Here is a 17,246-nt window from a genome sequence, read left to right on the forward strand (position 1 = left end):
GTTCTGGCGCCGGCACTCCGGAGTGGAGCGTGCGGCTGCATGTGTTGCTATGCGGCCGCACGCTCTGCTCCGGAGTGCCAGCGCCAGAACTTCGTTTCCACATGCGAGACACGGACGTGTTCTTCGCATGTGAAAACAAGCCCTATATGTGTATGATTAGTATGAGCCTATAAGACCTTACTGCGATATAAGATACGGGCAGAGGCAGCGTATAATAATTGTAGGTGATGGCAGCCCAACTAGTAGAAACGCTGATAGCAAGCACTAAATAAATTACATATAATAGCGATGATTAGATAAATACTCTCATAGAGTTACATGCTAGAGATAGAATTGCAATTGGAGTGTCCTTACTTGTAGAGCCTAATTCCTTGCGTGGGCCCGCTGGGTGCTGCTGCTAAGCGTGGTGGTGCTGGCTAGCAGTGACAGTGCGGTCTGAGGACGCGCCGACTCCTTGCGCGCTCTGGCCGGAAGCAGCGCTAAGGGTTGCGGCGTGGAAAAAAAAACTTCTGTGATGTCACGTAGAAGAAGGACGGGTGCGCGATAGACTCAATCCTGCGCGTTTCAAGGGGTTTCGCCCCTCTATCCCTGACGAATGGAAGCAGAGGCACAGGTGGTGAAGTTTGTTTTTTATTGATAAATCTGAGGAACCTCAGGACCACAGTCCTGAGGGCTCTGCAGGGCGCATAACTACGTGAGCCCCAGACACCCGTGGTAAGTCCCCTCGAGCAGGGTCAGAATGGAATGCCTTGAGGACACAGGTGCTACCTCCAGTTAGACCCCGGACATGTGGCAGCTGTCCCAGAGGGACAAACGGACAAGCATGGTTAGCAGATGTCGTGGAGCTGACCGGTGGGTTCAGGGTAAAGGGGTAGAAGCTGACACTGGTGGTACAGGCATTGTCCAGTGGTATGGATGACTGAGTGGCGGGACATGACAGAACTGGCGTAGACAGAATGGATGTCGTCCAAGATTACCGGGTGGGAGGCGGATGACAGTCTGCGTAGACAAACAGTGTAAGCGAAACACTGGCAAAACACTTCAGCAGCTAAAGCACACACTAGCTGAAACCAGAAGCTAGCAACAGAGAATACTTGTTGCTCCGGCACCCTCCCTATGGCAGAGGGGCTAGAAATAGCAAACACTAACATGCCATTGGTCAGGAGTACTTTTTGAATAATGTGCGCTGTCTCTTTAAGAGACCGGGAATGCGTCCACACACTCAAGACCTAAGCACTCTACCCGGGAACCTGCTGGCCGTGCACCAGGATGCAGGGGAAAGATAGGAAGCAGAGGCTGCAGCGGGACGGCGTTGAGCTGGCACAGAGCGGGAGTGAACCGTATAAACCGGCACTTTTCCACTTTTCATACACTACTTATATTTATCATAGAATTCATGAAAATACCTATAGCGCAAAAACGTGATGTGATAGAGAAATTATAAGATCAGATTTGAATTCAGCACCCTCAAATTAGTCTAAAACTGTTCTTAAAGGGACTCTGTCACCTGAATTTGGCGGGACTGGTTTTGGGTCATATGGGCGGAGTTTTTGGGTGTTTGATTCACCCTTTCCTTACCCGCTGGCTGCATGCTGGCTGCAATATTGGATTGAAGTTCATTCTCTGTCCTCCGTAGTACATGCCTGCGCAAAGCAATCTTGCCTTGTGCAGGCGTGTACTATGGAGGACAGAGAATAAACTTCAATCCAATATTGCAGCCAGCATGCAGCCAGCGGGTAAGGAAAGGGTGAATCAAACACCCAAAAACTCCGCCCATATGACCCAAAACCAGTCCCGCCAAATTCAGGTGACAGGTTCCCTTTAAAGTCAATGCCAGAAATTTTTTTATTTTTTTTGTAGACCAGTGTAATCCGTGCAAGTAGACAAGTTGCGCAGATAAGTCGTGCTCTTGTCCTGTTGATCCCTCAGATGGATAACCTCTTGACATAGCTTCATGGCCGGAGGTACCTGGGATCCAGTGGGTTCCACGGCCGGAGTAATCTGTAACGCACAGAAGCAGAGGCACAGGTGGTGAAGTTCACATTCGTTTTTTATTGATAAATCTATGGAACCTCGGGTCCATGGTCCGGGGACCAGTTTGCGCCAACTTTGGGAACGTGTAGAAGAGACCTGAGATCAAATTTCAGTTGACACGTGTTTGAATCTGATTGAGAGCATGCCCAGAAGGTTTCAGGCAGTGTCGAACATCATATATTTTCCAAAATAGTAACAAAATAATAAAAAATTTAGATCTTTAGGAGCAAAACAGTAACAATGTAGTGACATGACAAGAACCTGCATAACTAATCATATGCTAAATAGTTGTAAGTCAAATTTTTTTGCATGTAATTGTACTATTTTCTAGTGGTTAAATATGACTGCATATAACCACGCCGGTATAGTTGAATGCGGCAGCGGCGGCGCTGGTGGGGGGGGAGTGAGTCAGCGCACAGAGGCCCACTACTGGCACCGGCCCTTCTGGCATTTGCCAGAACTGCACGATGGCCAGTCCGGCCCTGGCAAGTATCCCGAAATCTTGTGAGGAAGGTCATTGGAAGATTTGGGAAAGTGATGCAGGAGATGGTGAATAGATCCGGTATGAAAAGACTGAGGATTCCAGCTGATGACGAGGCCCAGGTCGTGGGTGAAGATGGGATGGTTCCATTCCTTGTTGTCAGGTCCATGGAGAGTCTATGGAATATCCGGATGCTCCTGGGGTATCGCGTGGCGTACCTAAAAGAATTAGAGCAGCGAAGACTGCAGGTTAATAAACAGCTGCAGAACATAAGGTGGCGGCCGCCTTCAACCCAAGGAAAAGGGAACAAAAGGGACCCTCCAAATAATGGAATGGCTGACCGCCAATAACATTCAGAGAGACAAGGAGGTCAAATATGTGAAAGTGGCAATTCTACAAAGCAAAGGGACATGGACAGTAGCCCCTGTAGCAGACGTAGTAATGAAGAGTCAGACTCAGATCAGTCGCTAGGCTCGAGTGGACGGTGGACTCATGACCGCAACAACTGTGGGTGGCGGCCATGGAAAGAAAGGTCACGTGAAGGGGCGCACGCACTTGGAAAGTGTGGTGACTAAAAGTTTGGTGACACAGACAGACTGTGACTTAAGGGCCAAAGCTCAAGGCCTACATGTTGACTGCTGAGGGCGGGGAAAACCTAGCAAAGGTGTGATGTTGTATGATGCTCAAAACCATCTGAGTTGGTTCCCTCAACTGGTAGGGCAAAGTAACGTGCGTGACCTGTCTCGAGACCCCTGGTGTATGACAGGTATTCAACCCCACAAGTTTGAACAGGGGGGTATGTGATTTAGTAACCCCTGTAACAGCTAGGGGGCGCTGTGTGTGCTCCTCGGGATATGCATCGAGGCGTATCTGTGGTTATAATGATGGTGAAACAGTGACTGGCAGAGTTGTAAATGGCCGATATGTGTCACAGAGGGAGTCTGCGCTGTAAGCCTGAAGTAATGTTGTTCTGGGACCTGTAGTCCCACAAGTTTTTGTATAATTATGAAGGGAGGCATACTGGGCTAGTTCAAGAGCTGGGCAGGCGAACTAGCCACACACAATTCCCATCTATGGGAGTGGTTACAAGTACCTGATGTGACCATGGTGTGGTCACATAGTCGGTAGTAGTTCCTGTGTATGGACCTGAGTGGTCTCTGTAATGGAGACTGTATGAGATCCTGAATGGCTTGTGTGTTGGGAGGTCCTGTGTGTGGACTGGATCCCTGAATAGTGCACTGTGAGGCCGTGGATCTGAAGACTGGTGTGTTGGGAGATCCTGGGAGTAGGATCGGATCCCTGAACAGCACACTTAGAGACTTGTGTGCTGGAGGGTCACAGGTGGGGACGGACGTCCTGAACAGCACACACAGTGGCCTGTGTTGGAAGTCCTGGGAGTAGGATTCCTGAATAGCACAATCTGTGTTGAAAGTCCTTGGAGTAGGATTCCTGAAGAGCACATGGGAAAGACTGGAGGCAAAGTCTGCAATGGCACTGCACTGAGGGAGCTACAGCCCATCTGAGGATCTGGACTGTCAGGTGACCTAGTGAGCAAGGCATTGTCTGGGATGGTGATTCCAGGTCGGCAGCTTCCCTGAGAGAAAGAGGACTGACAGGAGTCAGCGTGTGGAGCAGGAGCTCCTGGAAGGTAACCCAGAGTATTGGGAACTGTGTGAACTGACAGGGTGTCAGTAATGAACTGTGTGGTCTTCCACGGTAACAGGACGAAGTAAGGTCTAGCATGTTTAGAGACAGTGATCCAATGTCGTGTGTGCTATGACTAGAGTCATCGATACGGTGTACAGACACCCCCGGGAACTAGTCAAGGAGTGCTGGCGGGTGTAGTGTCTGAACTATGAGTTAAAACCGTATATGAAATATTTGAGTTAAAGCTGTAACTTAATGTCACCGGTTGGTGCCTACTGTGTTCCATGAAGTGTAATGTGGACTGTGCATGACCCGGTTTATGATGCCATAATAAACCACATGGACTGTTTTTGTGAGGAAAAACGTGTCTGTGTGACTGAGTCCCGTTGTTAAGCAAGTGCCCCCCAACACATGCAGTAAGCGCTATCTCACACATCTTTCATACAACCACTCACGTTTCTGGATTGTGAGTCATGGGGAGAGCAAAAGAATTGTCAATGGATCTACCAGAAAATGTAGCTGAACTGTATAAAACAGGTAAGGGATACTAAAAGATATCCAAGGAACTGACAATGCCAGTCAGCAGCGTTCAAACTGTAATTAACTAATGGAAAATCAGGGGCTCTGTATAAACAAAACCACATTCAGGTAGACCCCAAATAAAATTGTCCACAACTGCAAGGAAAATTTTTCGGGATGCAAAGAAAAACCCACAAGTAACATCAGCTAAATACAAGACTATCTGAAAACTAGTGGTGTGGCTGTTTTAAGATGTACAATAAGGAGGCACTTGAAGAAAAATGGTCTGCATCGTCAGGTCGCCAAAAGAAAGCCATTGCTGCACAAATCCGCAAATGCCACAAATTATCTTGCCTACAATACGCAAAACATCAAAGACACAAGCCTCAAAACTTCTGGAACAAGGTAATGTGGAGTGATAAGACCAAAATTTATCTTTTTGTACACAACCATAAACATTACTGTTATGATCCGGTGACCTTGGAGCCGCATACTTTCTCTGGAGTAGGTGGAACCTGTACTGACCGTAAATCCTGAACTGACACTGCAACTAGAAGTAGCCGTGGGGTGTGCCTAACAAACCCTAGACACCTCAACACAGCCGGAGGACTAAATACCCCTATAGATGGAAATAGGAATTCTACCTTTCCTCAGAGCAGAACCCCAAAGGATAGGCAGCCCCCCACGAATATTGACTGTGAGAAGGAGAGAAAAGACACACGCAGGCAGAAAACAGGATTTAGCAAAAGAGGCCACTCTAGCTAAATAGGAAAGGATAGGACAGAATACTAAGCGGTCAGTATTAAAACCCTTCCAAAAAATATCCACAGCAGATAATACAAAAAATTCCACCATCTAACTAAAGACGTGGGTCATATATCTGCAACTCCTGAGAATCCAACAAGACTGAGAAAATACTGACACAATCTAAGCTGGACAAGAAAAAAAACAAATGAATAGCACTGAATTATCAAGCACACAGCCTGTGTGCCACAGAAACAAAACCAGACACTTATCTTTGCTGATATGGCAGCAAGGCAGGAGGAGGTCTAAAACCTCCCAACAACCATGGACAACTGGCAAGGACTAATGAATCCTGCAAACCTAAATACCCCAGTCAGAACTGCAATCAGCAGATACACCTGACCAGGACTGCAATCCAGGGACAACTGCATTACCACCTACAACCACCGGAGGGAGCCCAAAAGCAGAATTCACAACACATTACATTTGGAGAGAGGTCAACAAGACCTATGATGAAAGGAAAACCATTCCTACTGTAAAGCATGGAGGTGGATTGCTGATGTTTTAGGGATGTGTGAGCTACAAAGGCACAGGAAACTTGGTCAAAGTTGAAGGAAAGATGAATGCAGCACATTATCAGCAAATACTGGAGGCAAATTTGCAATCATCAGCCCTGAGGCTGCGCATGGGATGCACTTGGACATTCCAACATGACAATGACCCAAAACACAGGGCCAAGTTGACCTGTCATTGGCTACAGCAGAACAAAGTGAATGTACTGGAGTGGCCATCTCAGTCTCCTGACCTCAATATCATTGAGCCACTCTGGGGAGATCTCAAGCATGCAGTTGATGCTAGAAAGCCCAGTAATTTACAGGAACTGAAAAGAAGAGTTGGCAGCTTTACCATCTGAGAAAATAAAGAACCTCATCCACAACTACCACAAAAGACTTCAAGCTGTCATTGATGTTAGAGGGGGCAGTACATGGTATTAAGAAATGGGGTATGTAAACTTTTGATCTGGGTCGTTTGGATGTTTTGGGTTGTCATTATGATTTAAAAACAGAAAACACAGAAGTTTGACAATAAATGGCTTCACCCAACCACTAGCAATGAGTGGAGAAAAAGTTTTGCTGTTATCATTCATATTCTCTGAAAAAAGGCCAAGAAAGCAAAATTTCTGTCATAGTATATAAACATTTGAGCAAAACTGTATATGGCAATGTATATGGCAATCTATAGTCTCTCAGTCCTAGTCAGAGAATTAGTGACGTACTGTTAGGCAGCAGTCACACATCCATGTAACACGTCCGTGTGTTGTCCATTTTTTTCTCTGAGATCACACAGACTCATAGATATTTCATTGAACTAAAAACACATCTGGTATTGTGGATCAGACTTGGTCATTAAGATCTATGAAGATCTGGGTAAAACAGATGGAACACGGAAGGTATACTACGGAGTTCCATCTGAGCATCCCTGATCCATTGCTAAGAGTCAATCTACTATATAATTGTCTAAGGGTCACTTCCGTCTGTCTGTCCTTCTGTCTGTCATGGTTATTCATTCGCTGATTGGTCTCGGCAGCTGCCTGTCATGGCTGCCGCGACCAATCAGTGACTGGCACAGTCAGAAGAAAATGGCCGCTCATTACTCCCCGCAGTCAGTGCCTGTCGCCCGCATACTCCCCTCCGGTCACCGCTAACACAGGGTTAATGCCGGCGGTAACGGACCGCGTTATGCCGCGGGTAACGCACTCCGTTACCGCTGCTATTAACCCTGTGTGTCCCCAACTTTTTACTATTGATGCTGCGTATGCAGCATCAATAGTAAAACGATCTAATGTTAAAAATAATAAAAAAAAACTTATTCTCGCCTTCCGCCGTCGCGTCCTCTCCTCGGCACTGCATGCGGCAGGTTCCGCTTCCAAAGATGCTATGGGAGAAGGACCTTCCATGACGTCACGGTCATGTGACTGCAACGTCACGGTCATGTGACCGCGACGTCATGGAAGGTCCTGCTCTCAAACCAATCCTGGGACCGGACTGTTGTGAATTCTGTTGTCAAGCTCCCTCCTGTGGTCGTGAATGGTACTTCGGCGAGTTCCGTCTATGGGCTCCCTCTGATGGCTATGAGTGAAGCTGCGGCTTCTGAGGTTCCTTACACAGGTGACGTGGTTTATCCTTTGGTTGGCTGTTCTATTTAACTCCTCTCAGATCGTTACTCTAGGCCAGCTGTCAATGTTTTTGCATTCGTTCAGTTCGCTCCTGGATCTCTCTGGTGACCTGCCTTCTCCTGCAGAAGCTAAGTTCCTTATAGTCTTATTTTGTTCTCTGTTTTCTTGTCCAGCTGGTTTTCATGATTTTGTCTTGCTAGCTGGAAGCTCTGGGATGCAGAGTGGCCCCCCCGCACCGTGAGTCGGTGCGGAGGTCTTTTTTGCACACTCTGCGTGGTCTTTGTAGGTTTTTGTACTGATCGCAAAGTTACCTTTCCTATCCTCTGTCTATTTAGATAGTCTGGCCTCCCTTTGCTGAACCTGTTTCATTTCTGCGTTTGTGACTTTCATCTTTACTCACAGCCAATATATGTGGGGGGCTTCCTTTACCTTTGGGGAATTTCTCTGAGGCAAGGTAGGCTTTATTTTCCTTCTCTAGGGCTAGATAGCCCTTAGGCTGTGACGAGGCGCCTAGGTCTGGTCAGGAGCGCTCCACAGCTATTTCTAGTGTGTGATAGGATTAGGGCTTGCGGTCAGCAGAGTTCCCACATCCCAGAGTTCGTGGTTTAACTATCAGGTCATTCCGGGTGCTCCTAACCACCAGGTCATAACACCGGACACCGCACACAAGCACCGGAACTACAACGGGCTCTTCGGATGGTATGTTTCTTTTTTATTTTTTAACCTGTTACATATGTGACTGGGCAATATACTACCTGGCTGGGCAATATACTACGTGTCTGTGCTGTATACTACGTGACTGGGCAATATACTACGTGGCTCTGTGCTGTATACTACGTCGCTGTGCAATATACTACGTGGCTGGGCAATATACTACGTGGCTGGGCAATATACTACGTGGCTCTGTGCTTTATATTATGTGGCTGTGCAATATACTACGTGACTGTGCAATATACTATGTGACTGGGCAATATACTACATGGCTGGGCAATATACTATGTGGCTGGGCAATATACTATGTCGCTGTGCAATATACTACGTGGCTGGGCAATATACTACGTGGGCTGTGCAATATACTACGTGACTGGGCAATATACTACGTGGCTGGGCAATATACTACGTGGCTGGGCAATTTACTACGTGGCTGGGCAATATTCTACATGGCTGGGCAATATTCTACGTGGCTGGGCAATATTCTACGTGGCTGGGCAATATACTATGTGACTGGACAATATACTACGTGGCTGGGCAATATACTACGTGGCTGGCCAATATACTACGTGGCTGGGCAATATACTATGTGGCTGGGCAATACACTACGTGGTTGGGCAATACACTACGTGGCTGGGCAATATACTACGTGGCTGGCCAATATACTACGTGACTGGGCAATATAGTATGTGGCTGGGCAATATAGTACGTGGCTGGGCAATATAGTACGTGGCTGGGCAATATACTATGTGGCTGGGCAATATTCTACGTGGCTGGGCAATATACTACGTGACTGGGCGATATAGTACGTGGCTGGGCAATATAGTACGTGGCTGGGCAATATAGTACGTGGCTGGGCAATATAGTACGTGGCTGGGCAATATAGTACGTGGCTGGGCTATATAGTACGTGGCTGGGCAATATAGTATGTGGCTGGGCAATATACTACGAGGACATGCATATTCCAGAATACCCGATGAGTTAGAATCGGGCCACCATCTAGTGGATAAATAAAAGTTCAGTCTACTGACTTCACTTTCTAAAAACAGCCGAGAAAAAAAATGGATGCAACATGGATGCAATACAGAGAGCATATGTGTGAATGTAGCATTAAAGAGATCTTTCATCTCTGGTAAGCAGCTCTAGCTTTCACCCATTCATCCCTATATGAGGATTTGGCTTTCATTGCAGAAGCCCTTGGGTTGTGTCCATGAAGAAGCTGCTGTCCGGTGGAGCTGTGATGCCCCAGGGTCCTGTACATGATGTTCGTCCTTTGTTTTCGAAGATGACCATGACTTCAGGGTTAGAAAAGAATTAATAGTTATGGGTCCGGAGGTGGCTGATGAGTCCAATCCGGGCCCTGAAGGTTCGCCCACATACTTGACATACGAAAGCAGATGTGGTCAGTACACCAGATTCTACTTGTGCCTTGCGTACAGCACGCTTTCTTTTTGCGTCACAGATTTTCCTATCTTCAGCTGCACGTGCTCCTGGGGTGATCCTGCCCCGCCAACCTGGACGATCCAGGGCAAGCTCTTCCCATTCATTGGTGTTGACTTCCAGGTTTTTGAGAGACACCTTAAGGCAGTCTTTATAGCGCTTCTTCTGCCCCCCAACTGCTCGCTTTCTTTGGCACAGTTCTCCGTACAGCAGTTGTTTCGGTAGTCGGCTGTCAGGCATTCGGACCACATGTCCAGCCCACCTGGCTTGGACTTTCAGCAGGAGAGTGTAAACGCTGCAGAGCCCAGTTTGTTCCAGAATTGCCGTGTCCGGGACCTTGTCTTGCCACCTGATGTGGAGGAGTCTGCGGAGGCAACTCATGTGGAAATTACTCCATCGCGTGTTTCTCAATGCAAGCAATAAATAGCCAGGTCTTTCACTGGGAAGGAACAACCATGGGAAGAGCAGCATCCAAAAAGGAAAACCACCTATGCCAAAACATGATATCCATCCACAGACAGCTGTTTCGGGGGATTTGCCTTTCATCAGTGAATGACCTCAGGGAGATCAAAACATCTAACACCGCAGAGACACCATCACCTTAAGGCAGTCTTTATAGCGCTTCTTCTGCCCCCCAACTGCTCGCTTTCCTTGGCACAGTTCTCCGTACAGCAGTTGTTTCGGTAGTCGGCTGTCAGGCATTCGGACCACATGTCCAGCCCATCTGGCTTGGACTTTCAGCAGGAGAGTGTAAACGCTGCAGAGCCCAGTTTGTTCCAGAATTGCCGTGTCCGGGACCTTGTCTTGCCACCTGATGTGGAGGAGTCTGTGGAGGCAACTCATGTGGAAATGACTCCATCACGTGTTTCTCAACGCAAGCAATAAATAGCCAGGTCTTTCACCGGGAAGGAACAACCACAGGAAGGGCAGCATCCAAAAAGGAAAACCACCTATGCCTAATCATGGTATCCATCCACAGACAGCTGTTTCGGGGTATTTGCCCCTCATCAGTGTGGAGTAGGAAACTGGCTATTAGGAGCAGTGCCTGGTTCAATGACTATAGACATAAGGATGAATGTCCTCGGGGAGATCAAAACATCCAACACCGCGGAGACACCATCACGTGTTTCTCAACACAGTGAACCAGAACACTTCCCCTATCCTTTATGGGAAATATGCAAATGCCCGTAGAAAAGCCACGGAGACACCATCACGTGTTTCTCAACACAGTGAACCAGAACACTTCCCCTATCCTTTATGGGAAATATGCAAATGCATGTAGAAAAGCCGCGTAGACACCATCACGTGTTTCTCAACGCAAGCAATAAATAGCCAGTTCTTGTAAAAAGGCTCAAGTCACCTGTCATACGGGTTTGTGTCCTAACCTATATGGGGGACAGAGAGGGACTGTGAGGAACTTATCAGAAGCCATAGGCAGTAAGAGACTACAACACCACCGCGCTTTAAAGAAGGCTTTCATCTCCACCTGTTAAAGGGGACTCTGGATTTGCTTCCAAGCTTGCCGGACCCTGCCTGTACCTGTTATCTGGTGCGGTTGCCTGAAGCCTACAGTACACCAGGTAAAAAGTCTGCAAACCTGTGTCCTCATTCTTCACTGCACCTCTCACTATCTTCACCTATACACCAGGAGCCCTGGGGACCTATTTCACCTGTGGGAAGTTATACCATCTAGCTGCCATATCATCACCCCAGGGACCCCTTTAAGCAGCATTTGTCCCCACTGACCGAATACCACATGTGGCATCACGAACACAAACTTTAATCAATTTCCCTTTTACCTGGGCGACCAGGGCCACGGACTGGGTCGCCGCCGTGACACATCCCCTTAAGTACCGGACCCGATACCAAGTACCCCACGGCCTTGGCGGGCATTCCAGAGCGAGTTTACAGTAGTATGATAAAAAAGAGACAGGTGAGTACCAAACAGTTAGGCACAATGACAGAATCACTTGGCATGGACATGGTCAGGAGGATAGCCAAGTTCAACTCTAGGGTTCAGGCAGAGACATTAGGTAAAAGAGGTATCAAGGAGCGCAGAGTCCAATCTAATAAAGAGTCTGAGGTATTAAACAGCAGACTGGTGAAAAATCTGGGTCAGGAATACAGGAAGTCAATTGGGAATAAACACAGCAAGACAAATATACCATTGGTTTGGCTGGCATTGGACGGGTGTTACAGTGGGTTGATGGAGGACCAGGAGGAGAAACAAAGAATCTTGGCTGGGCAGCGAACTCGCTGCCCCATGGACATGTCATCGCTACTTCCCCACTGTGCACACAGCCCACCAAATAAGATCGGCAGCGTCAGACAGCAGAAGCAAAGAGTGCTGGAGCATTTTGAGGAATTTTACAATCATTCTTTTGTACAGTTTGGTGTTAATAAACAGAGGGGCTTTTGGGATCAATGATTAACTGGGCTCTGGGTGCAACTGTTGCCCCTAGACGTATGTTTGTCTTTATCTATAAAATAACTTTGTGGCTATTGTAGGGAAATATATGATAATGTGTGTAAAAAAAATTACTTTTTAGCAATAGTAATTTGGAAAAATTATGTATTGTGCAACACCCGGCAAAATGTCATGTCCGTCCATGAGAAAATTCCTATTCATCCCACCAAACAAAACGAACATTGTCTTCTGCAGTAGATGAGGACAGAGCCATAAATTATGTTCATTTAAAAGGGTGTCAGCACAAAATTAATTTTTTTGACACTTGTCCAAACAATTCTGCTGCACTAAAACTGATATAAAGTCCAGCGAAGAAAGCGTTTGTTTCCTGCACGGTGCGAGCGATAACTCATTGCTGACACAATAGATTTGTTTCATATTTTCACTGGTTTAGGGGACGGAGAACAGCTGAAGAATGCCTCATTGTGTTCCCTTCCCCGGCTCACAATGTGCAGCCATCATATTAATGTGCATCAGCTTTTTTGGAGCGAGCTCAAAAATGTGCATGTGGAATGTGGTTAAACAATGCAAATAAACGACATTCTAATGGTGTTGTAAGTAGCGTGTTAACATTGTTCTGTGGGAAACCAGTCACATCCCTCATTTCTTCCACTTCCAATACTAGTTAATAAATGTGGCCTTAATTTATTGAATGGATCCCCCAAGGAGAACCTTCCATTATCTAATATTCATTATTAATTATTAGCGCTAGTAGTAGATTTATTGATTTATGAGGTGCTAACAGCTTCTTCTGTACTGTGTACAGGGAGAATGACAAATAGGGTAATTACAAACCCTTAACGTTCAGAATGGAGGGTTCAGCTGCAGAAATACTGTATAAGTCACTATATTCTATGTATTTATTAATGGGTGGACACGGGAGGCAATTGTAAAGGTGCCTAAGAGTTAGCTCAGTTCCTTCAAGTACTTTCCAGTTACACAGTGTCTGCGAATTGAGATACTGATTTGGCTTTTATCCTAACTCATATTGCACGACTCGTTAAAAGGTTGATTGTGCCTTGTCGGATCGCCACTTCCAATAGGTGGCGCTATAGAGTTTAAGTCCTCTTTCTCTCTGAAGAGGCAATTTGCATAATAAATTTCCCAGAGGAGCATTGCACAGCGAATAAGCCTCCTTACCTTGACAAGCCAGAGCTGGTATGTCACTGTCCACAAGGAGAAATGTTACCTCTTAGACCTCAATCCAGAGCCTCTCACCTAGCCAAATCAGTTATCACGCTTCGCACTGACGAGGGCCAACAGCCCGAAACACCGTGTCTGTGAATTGAGATACTGATTTGGCTTTTATACTAAGTTATATTGCACGACTCGTTAAAGGGTTGATTGTGACTTGTAGGATCGCTACTTCCAATAGGTGGCGCTATAGAGTTCAAGTCCTCTTTTTCTCTGAAGAGGCAATTTGCAGCTACTTCCAGACATACAACTCTATACCCTTTTTCTTTATTTTAAGATGAGCGAACCTGAACTGTAATATACGGGGTTCATACTGGACACTCACAGTTCAGTGCTGAACTCCAAACATGGACTTCTCCTTGAATTCCATTTTACAGTTTGATAGTTCAGGGAGGGGAGAGAGAGAGATTTTCTAGCTCCAAAGTTCAGGTTACCATTGATTTCTATTGTGTTCGGGTACTGCTTCAAGTTCGGTTCAAACTTTGGACAAAAGTTTGGTCGGACCCAACGAACTCAAACTTCTGTGGGTCCGCTCATCCCTAGTTCTGAGCTCAGATGATGCACTTTTCTGTGCAGAAAGAAAACAAAGCTGTCTGATCCTAATCTGAGAGCAGCATGATGTAGGGGCAGAGATCCTTATTCCAGCGATATGTCACTTACCTAGCTTAGTGTAGTTTTTTTTTAAATCTCTGTTTTATAAACAGATTACCAGTAGAGGACTACTTGACCTGCTGCCAGGTAGTCCAACCACGCCTTCCCCACTGATTGGCAGGTGTTACAGAACCCCCAGCACCAAGAATATGTTATGCAGTATATATTATGTATAATAGGTTCCATGTGAAATGCATCAGTCTACAGGCTTCGCCCCTGGGCAGAGAGGACACGATATCCCCCTTCTGTCCTCCCCCACCTTTGTAATTCCCACAGTAAATATCAGCAGGCTTCGGCCCCCTGCGGCTATTGTAATGTATGTCTGGCCTGCTTTTTCTATTGGCCTGCCCTGTGTATCTGTGTTATATATTCTGTGTGCTGTGAATAAAGTGTGTTCTTTTAGACTGGAAATACGTGGAGTAGCAGTCAGCTTTTATATGCTCTCACGTAATCAAGGAATTCCAGCCAGCGTCCTTAATTCAGAATCCAGCAAAAGCAGAGTGGACCTCCTGAAACACGGGGGGTGCTGAAAGAGGTACTACAGCACAGAAGACCCCGTTACAGCAGGTTTCTGCACAGTGTACACAGAAAGCTGCTGGTCACTGGTGCAGGCAGGGATACAGTATATAGAACTCAGAATTCAGAGGACTGCTATATCTGCAGCAGAAGGAATGTTTTTAATCAAAACTTCAGCATCCAGTAAAGTAACTAACATATTGCTGTAATCATTGTCTCTGCCCCTACATTATGCTGCTGTCAGATGGTGTAGCAAAAGCCTGGTGACATATTCCCTTTAAGCACAATTCAGAGCTGCATTTAAAATGAATGAACTTTCAGAGCTTACATTTCCCAACTATCCTTGCTGGCTCGATGTGGTGACAAGATTTGGTCTAGAGAATTCAGCCTGAAAAAAGCTATAGATACTTTGACATGCAAAAATATTGCTTGTATTTGTTAGTGAGACCTTTTAACCTTGAGTTATAAAAATGCTCTAATTTTCAGCGGTTTCTAGGATATTGATGCCGTCACTAGCTCTCATGTATCACCACAGTTTCATTCCTGGCCTAATTTAACCTTCTACAGTTTACGAGAGATCTCACCTCCCTCATGTTGACTGATACTGACATAGAGACGTGTGTTGTCTTCCCATCTCCTCCAGACTGCCATGTGCTTGCTTTCCTCCCTTCCCACATTCTGATTCAATACAGCCTATGTGGTCTGCTCACCCCAAACACTTGAATGCTTTCCCCCTCTCCAAACTCGAATCCTCTGTGCATGACCTCTTCCCCTCTCTACAGCTATCTCTAACAGTGAAAGATGAGATTATTTAGAAAAAAAATCAATGGAAGATTGGAATAGCTGTAATTCCACTGACCTGAACAATTATATTTTATAGGACATTTTTATTGTACAATGAATGCTAAAACCCCACCCCCAAATATGGAATTGTATTTTTATCACCCTTTCAGCCCACTGGGATTTTTTCAATTTCTCGGTACATTAGACTTCTGTATTCAGTAATGGGTTTTACACAAGCTTAAAATGATTAAGAAAATAATTATTTTTAGTATTAATAATGTCTTCTTAAGAAAATGGATGAAAATGATAAATGTTACTATTTGATAGCTTGGTTGGTTGCTGGAGTGAAAAGTTCATGGTATATAAACATGACTACATTTATCACATTTTTATACAGGCACTGGGTATTTACTTTTTACAATGACTATATCATGGTTGGCACAGGGAGAGGAACACCTGAAATAACAGAGTAACAGCGTAATTGCAGATTATATAGTAAGGGAAACAGGTCTGATTGAGAACAGTTGGTTTGGTTTTTCCTTTCTAAATTGATTTCTGAAGACTTGACTGGAAGCCTTAACGATATTTGGGATTAATAGCAGCTCATCAAGGATTGCTCCACTTTGGAAGAGTGGCTTGAACAGGATAGTCTTCCATTTAGAGCCTTCTGGTCTTACTGGAAAGGGCACTGTAGTTGTAGGGAGGAGAGTCAAGCTAACGGTCTCTCTTGCATGTCTGGGCCGGAACTGTTGGGGCAGTCACCATTGTTTCAGTGTTTCAGGGGGAATAGATTTCTGACCGGAGCAGTTCAGGACACCTGACTGATGGGGGGCGGGTCTGACATAAATAGCAGTCTGAGTGGGAAGATGGGACACTTGGCGGGGAACGAGCTTGTGAGCAGTGAGAGGGTTGACTCTCTCCCGATGGACCCATGCCCGCTAGCTGCACCTGTAATCCCGGCTAGCAAGACTGCCAACACATTCTACCCTCAGCCCGGAGAGACTTCCACACCGGATAGTGACCAAGATAGAGTGCATACCTTTGCTCCGCTCACCACCGTGGAGGTACCACTTACTCCCATCCTTGCGGTGCCTGCTAAGGACCGGCCTGTGCTTGTGGCTGTGTCCGCTGGACTGTGTGCTTCTACTGCGGCCTTGCCTACTGAACTTTCTGCTTTTGCCACTGTGCCATTGAGCATCATCTCTACCCCACCGAAGAACCCGGAGGATTCGTCATCGCAATGAGACAGTGCATCGCCCTTCTGCGGGATAGGATCAGAGATATCTCGCGCCGCCTGAGGTGCCGCCGAGGGATCTTCCAGCCACATTCCTCCACTGCACAGAGACTGATAAGATAACCTGTTATTATCTTCTGCATTTGACTTTTCCCATGCGCAAGTTCACAATCTTTACCCCCTGCTTGTACTATCACTGTTTGATATAAAGAACATGTTACCCTTGCTCTGTCTCTTGTGTGTCACTGCATTCTACCCACCTGCTAACATACTACATAGTCATAAAGATATGTTAGGAATTATCCCAGTAGTCCCAGGTGTATAGATCACTTCCACAATTTTTTTTGGCTGTCTTGAAGGTAGTTATCTTAAGAAGACTTATTGTGTCTAGAAGATAGTAGGGCATATGATCGTGACCCTTTCTTGGCCTCGTTGGAATATCATCGCACAATGGCTTTTTTGCTTTGTAGATACATATTACATGCATGTATTAAATGGTCAACCACCGAATACAAAGAGGGGCCTCACGCAATGAACACATCAGAAGTTTGGACTGACTTGCCAGAACTTGAGACCATTGTCAAGGTTGCTGTCTTTATGGAACAGCCCTTATATATGAAGGTTGGGATTATTCTGGATGATAACGGTA

General features: G+C 46.0%; 1 long non-coding RNA gene across 1 annotated transcript; it reads right to left on the reverse strand.

Annotated features, from left to right (window-relative positions):
• Positions 1 to 1,826: 1,826 nt before the first annotated feature.
• LOC138648834 (uncharacterized) lies at positions 1,827 to 16,764 on the reverse strand. Its single transcript, XR_011315196.1, has 2 exons — positions 16,403 to 16,764; positions 1,827 to 2,733 (listed from the first exon to the last, which is right to left on the reverse strand). It is a non-coding gene; the product is annotated as an uncharacterized lncRNA (long non-coding RNA).
• Positions 16,765 to 17,246: the final 482 nt, after the last annotated feature.

Source organism: Ranitomeya imitator, chromosome 9, assembly GCF_032444005.1.
Source record: "Ranitomeya imitator isolate aRanImi1 chromosome 9, aRanImi1.pri, whole genome shotgun sequence".
NCBI lineage: Eukaryota > Metazoa > Chordata > Amphibia > Anura > Dendrobatidae > Ranitomeya > Ranitomeya imitator.